This window comes from Myotis lucifugus, unplaced genomic scaffold (genome assembly GCF_000147115.1).
Source record: "Myotis lucifugus unplaced genomic scaffold, Myoluc2.0 scaffold_5, whole genome shotgun sequence".
NCBI lineage: Eukaryota > Metazoa > Chordata > Mammalia > Chiroptera > Vespertilionidae > Myotis > Myotis lucifugus.
Window position 1 is genome coordinate 5,228,718 of NW_005871053.1, and position 6,119 is coordinate 5,234,836.

General features: G+C 47.0%; 2 pseudogenes; both read left to right on the forward strand.

The window, feature by feature from the left end:
- Window positions 1–369: 369 nt before the first annotated feature.
- LOC102440852 lies at window positions 370–2,746 on the forward strand (annotated as a pseudogene).
- A 2-nt stretch (window positions 2,747–2,748) lies between these two features.
- Window positions 2,749–3,712, forward strand: LOC106694599 (annotated as a pseudogene).
- The last annotated feature ends 2,407 nt before the right edge of the window (window positions 3,713–6,119 follow it).

A 6,119-nucleotide genomic window follows, 5' to 3' on the forward strand; every position in this document is an offset into this window, starting at 1 on the left:
TAATTAAGCCAGCTAGCTAACCCTTTAGTTGGGGCGGGGGCGGGGGGGGGGGGCAGGTATTCTTAAAGACACTGTCCAACTGTCACCTCTGTCAGACTCCAGACTTTCTAAGGAGCTGCTGCACCATCCGGTGTTCTTTAACAGCATTTTGTCATTTTGTTAAGGCTCTTGACTTGTTTAACTGGTTACACCTGTGAGTTTCCTAAATTGGCTGCCTGGGGAACTGTGCCTGTAAGATGCACCAGTGGTGGGGAAAGATGCCATGTGGAGTTTATGACAAGTTTCATGAGAAAATCACTCCGAGGATTCTGGATTGAGGTCATGCCATCCATAGCAAAGAAGTAAACACCTTTCAACGCACGACTTCCGATGTGCTACTGGGCCCCGTGGAGACGCAGCACCGCCAATGGGGGGCTCAGTGGCCATGCAGCCAAAACCACCTATTGCGGGCTGGGTTCTCAGTCCATCACGTCACAAGGTTGGGCAGAGTCAGGTGGCAATCTGTTGTCGGTGGGAAATACATTTGGATCAGAGGAGGGAGAGATTCTGTCCCCAACCTTCCAGTCTGTTTCTTTCCAGGCCCCTGACCAGCTGGCAAAACCAGTTACCACTGTCCAAGTATATCCTAACCTTGGGCCACTCCCCACTCCTCCTCTGCCCAATCCTACTTTCTCCCCTAGGAGCCCCTTGCCCACGGTCTCCTCGGAGTCTGCTGCCTGGGGAGCCCGACTGGGTTATGGAACTATAGTTAAGTCCAAAAAGATATTAATAGAAAAATCAGATAAATCACAGAGTTGATAAATCACACAAAATTACAATGTCAAATACTCATCTTTTGCCTTTTGTTAAAATAATAGAGGAAGGACTGGTTGTGAATTTGTAGCCAGTGTTTCTTTAGCAGGTCTCTGTGCGTGGGGTGTGTATAGGCTCCTGTGACAGAATATTTGCATTTGAAAAAGATTCCTCTAGAAGGGTACGTAGGAAGTGAAATAGAAACGCCCAAAGAGCAGTTAAAAATCATGAAAGAGCCCATTTTGTCATATGAATTCTAAAAAGTATAAACTCCAAACCTTGCTGGAAGCCGGTCCATCCTTGCTGCTTGACACAGTCGCTGCAGGAAAGAAACATCTGCACAGCATATGTTTCAAGGGACCTGGCATATATAGAATACTGTTCTTAATATGTTTGCTCCCTTTAGCGCCATGTGTTTTAAGCAAGGTCACCTCTCCGAGAAAGGTTGTTTCCCCAGGTGGGGATTTTTCCCTGAGGTTAGGGAGGGGATACAACCCCTTAATTAAGTGCCAGGCGGGTAGTTAAGCTACATAATCTTTACTCCCTGGAATGGAGATAAGAAACGCCCTAACCTTTGTAATAGAAATTGACAGGATTAAAATCGGCTGGTATAAATACGATGTAACAAGACAATAAACATCACAATAAACATCAGATCCTCATCAGATCCTAACCAGAACTCCGAACAGAACTTTGGCTGGAGATCCTGGCTAGAGGTCCTGACTAGGCTGCTGATCAACTGAAGGCTGTCTTCATGTCATTCCTTCTTCGCCGACTCCATCCACACCTTTGGGGACCCCTGGACCCGCTGGGATTGGACCCCAGCAACTGGCGCCCAACGTGGGGCATCTAGGTAAGTCCCCCCCGTACTTGGGACGTTCTTGGGACGGATAGGACTGCACCATAGGGTGCTGCAGACCCCTCCTATAGAGGATAAGTAGGGTAAGCGGGTAGTTAGTACAAAACTTAGATTGACAAGATGCGTCATACTGAGTCTAAAGAAAAAAGACTCTGTGTTAATCTTTTAATGCATCTGCTTGCTAGCAGAGGAGTTAAGATTACTCCCAGTCAGATAGAAAGTTTTATAGAATATGCATGTCAATGGGTTCCTGAGGATGGAACTGTTAATTTAACAACTTGGACTAAAATAGGAGAGCAATTTATGAATTATCACACCTTCTATCCGCAGGACCAGAAGGTCCCGGAAAATGCCTTTTCCCTCTGGAATTTAATTCGTGGCATCTTGGCACCAGAGGCAGAAACTATTGAACGTTCTCAAACTTTAAATAGTCCCTCAGATCCACCTAGAGAAGACACATCATTATTGTCTCCAGCTCAATCTAAGAGCAATTTAGCTATGCCTACTGATCGGAAGGAGAATAAATATCATAAACATGATCATTGTTCCTTTCCAGTCAGTAGAGAGGAGAGAGGCCCTCCCATTCAAAACAGGCTCCCTAAATTAGAAAGGAAGCCTAAACCAGGTTCTCCAGCTGGTGGCGGCGCCATTAGTGGGGACACCCCATACATCAGCAGCAAGATCAGCCTTATCTCCAAGGCGGAGATCCGCTACGAGGGCATACTCTACACCATCGACACCGAGAACTCCACCATAGCTCTCGCCAAAGTTCGGTCCTTTGGTACAGAAGACAGACAAACAGATTATCCAATACCACCTCGAGATGAAGTCTTTGAATACATAATATTCCGCGGAAGTGATATTAAAGACCTCACTGCTTGTGAGCCCCCAAAACCACAATGTTCTTTGCCTCAGGACCCAGCTATCGTTCAGTCTTCACTAGGCTCATCTACTTCTTCATTCCAGTCAGTGGGTTCCTATGGACCTTTTGGCAGGATGTCGATGTACAGTCAGTTCAGTCCAAGTTCATTAGTTGAGCAGCAATTTGGTGCTGTTGGTGTTGCTGGAAGCTCCTTGACATCCTTTGGAACAGAAACATCACCCTGTCCCAAAGTAGTGCAGTTGGTTCTGCCTTTACACAGGATACAAGATCTGTAAAAACACAGTTATCTCAAGGTCGTTCAAGCCCTCAGTTAGATCCTTTGAGAAAAAGCCCTACCATGGAACAAGCAGTAGAGACTGCCTCGGCCCATTTACCTGCTCCAGCACCTGTTGGGAGAAGGAGCCCTGTATCGACCAGGCCTTTACCATCTACCAGCCAAAAAGCAATAAAGAATCAAGAGCACAGGCGAGCTGATATACACAAAGTTTCAAGACCAGAAAATGAGCAACTTAGAAATGATAGCAAGAGACAAATAGTTCCAGGTGCTCTTTCAGTTCCAAGGAGAGGGTGTGGGAGTCATCGAGGTGGCAGGGGAAGATTTGGTATTCGGCGAGATGGTCCTATGAAATTTGAGAAAGACTTTGAAAGTGCAAATGCACCATTTAACAAGGAGGAAATTGACAGAGAGTTTCATAATAAACTTACATTGAAAGTGGAAGATAAACTTGAGAAACAGGAGAAGCCTATAAATGGTGAAGATAAAGGAGACTCAGGTGTTGATACTCAAAACAGTGAAGGAAATGCAGATGAAGAAGATCCACTTGGACCTAATTGCTATTATGACAAAACTAAATCCTTCTTTGATAACATTTCTTGTGATTATAATAGAGAATGGAGACCGACCTGGGCTGAAGAAAGAAGATTAAATGCTGAAACATTTGGAATCCCACTTCATCCAAACCGAGGCCTTGGGGGGGGGGGGGGTACAGAGGCAGAGGAGGTCTTGGTTTCCTTGGTGGCTGAGGGCGTGGTGATGGTAGAGCTTGTACCTCCACCACCCCTCAAGGATTTTGTACTGGATTCAGAGGAGGTCGTGGGAGCAGGGAATTTGCAGATTTTGAATATAGGAAAGACAACAAAGTTGCTGCATAGTCTACAAACAAGTCTTTGGAAATAGGTGAATTAAACTAAAGCCCTCGTCAATAGAGAGACTTACTTACAGGAACATGGAAGGGACCTGATGTACTTTTAACCTGGGGGAGAGGATATGCTTGTATATTTCCACAGGACACAGACTCACCTGAGTGGATTCCAGACTATCTAGTCCAACCTTATGTCTCACGGCCCCCTGTCTCCGCCTCACCCTAGCACACCTGACCAGTGCCCATTTGCAGTAGATGTCCAGCCCTGAGCTGGAACAACCTGTCCATTGGGAGGATCACATGTGCCTCCTTTTTGTCTTTCTATATGTCCCAGCTTTGCCCCACATCTCCTTTCCTTTTCCTTTTTCTTTCTTTTTTTTTTAAATCTAACTACTTGTTTGCTGGTTCTTTGGCCTTTCTCCTTCTCTCCTGAACACAGCCTTTTCTAGAATCTCCCTACCCTACTGTTCCAGGAAGGGCACCTCCCTTTTATGCCGTGACTATGGGTGTTTGGTATATGTCCCATACATGGAGTTGTCTTATGCCAAGAGCCTGACATCCTGGGCTGAGAAAGCCCTGTCCCAGGACTCTCCTTTGTCCTGTATTGGCCCCTATTACCCTTGTGTCAAGAGGGACCCTCTTCTTACAATCCAATTGCCCACAGCTGTTGCCTGAGCTCTCTGTTCATGCTGAGGTCATGGTGACTGGTAACATGGATCTGTCTCTCGCCCAATGGTGTGAGCTGGGCCCTCCCTGGAGACGAAACCTGGGTTCCCCAAGATATGTGATCAATGTCAGGACCCCGCCAGCAGGCGAGGGGATCCCAAGGCAGTTGCTTGGCGTGGAGGCCACAGGGGCGTAGGCTACCAAGGAGACAGAACTGAACCTCACATCACCCTGCTTGGCCCCGGAGGATGGCTGGTTAGTCAAAGACGGGTTAAGATTCCTCAGGGAGGAACAACCTAAGACAGGCACAGTCGCAGAGGGGCCGGCAGGAGAGAACTTGGGGGTCAACAGAGGTGGGGCACAGATCCTCACCCCCCCCAACTATGCAGGGGCTTGAACACTCGCCCCTTCTGAGGGAGGTCTCCTGTCCCCATGGCTGCTTCCCGCTTCCCACGCCCAGCTCAGATGGGGACCCAGGTAAAGACAGAGACTGGCTGACAGCAGCTGCCCTCTCACTGAAACAGGACTTGTTTCCCATTTCTACCTTGGACCACAGGGAAAGGGGCAGATGAAGGAAAGGGCTGTGTCAGGATGCTGCCTTCTTCCCTTTCTTCTCCTTCTTTTTTCTAAACACTTCCATGCCTTGTAGTTCTTTTTCTTTCTTTTCTTTTTCTCTCTACTACCGTCCATCCTCCATAACAGCTGACCCAGAGGACACAGCTTACTCCTGCACGGCCCTGATGGACCCTTTGATGCAGCCCTTCAACTCGCTGACACTTCGGGAAGCCCGTTGCCAGTGACGCCGCCCACTAGCCAGACCAACAAAGACAATCAAACCAATAACTTGAGGACAGCTGAAATCTCTTGACTGAAGAGGCTGGCAACCTCCTAAGGAACGGGGCTCCTTGTGCGCTTCATCCACTATGTTTATAGCTATGCTTATTGTCATTGCTTGCCAGTCTCCTTCCAAGTCTTTAACAGCCCAATCTGAGAGGTGGCCACTGATTTGCATGCGCTATCATTTAAAAAATAAAAAAGGGGGAATTTGCCAGAAGCCGGTCCGTCCTTGCTGCTTGACACAGTCGCTGCAGGAAAGAAACATCTGCACAGCATATGTTTCAAGGGACCTGGCATATATAGCATATTGTTCTTAATATGTTTGCTCTCCTTAGCGCCATGTGTTTTAACCAAGGTCACCTCTCTGAGAAAGGTTGTTTTCCCAGGTGGGGATTTTTCCCTGAGGTTAGGGAGGGGATACAACCCCTTAACTAAGTGCCAGGCGGGTAGTTAATCACTTTAACTACAAACAATCACGCTTAAGCTACATAATCTTTACTCCCTGGAATGGAGATAAGAAACGCCCTAACCTTTGCAATAGAAATTGACAGGATTAAAATCAACTGGTATAAATACAGATGTAACAAGACAATAAAAACCAGAACTTGACCAGAACTTCGCTGGAGTTCCTAACCAGAACTTGGCTGGAGATCCTGGTTAGAGATCCTGGCTAAGCTGCTGATCAACTGAAGGCTGTCTTCGTGTCATTCCTTCTTCACCAACTCCGTCCACACCTTTGGGGACCCCTGGACCTGTTGACCCATGAGTCATTATATGGGTTCCTCTGATGGTATGTTAAGATAAACCAAGAGTAGCCTCCTTCTTTATAAAGTCTGTAACCCAGTAGAGCTATGACAATGCCCTCCAACAACTCCTCTAGGAGGTACAAAAAAACAAAGTGACTTATAGTACAAAACAAAGGCAGCTCAGAGATCTATGT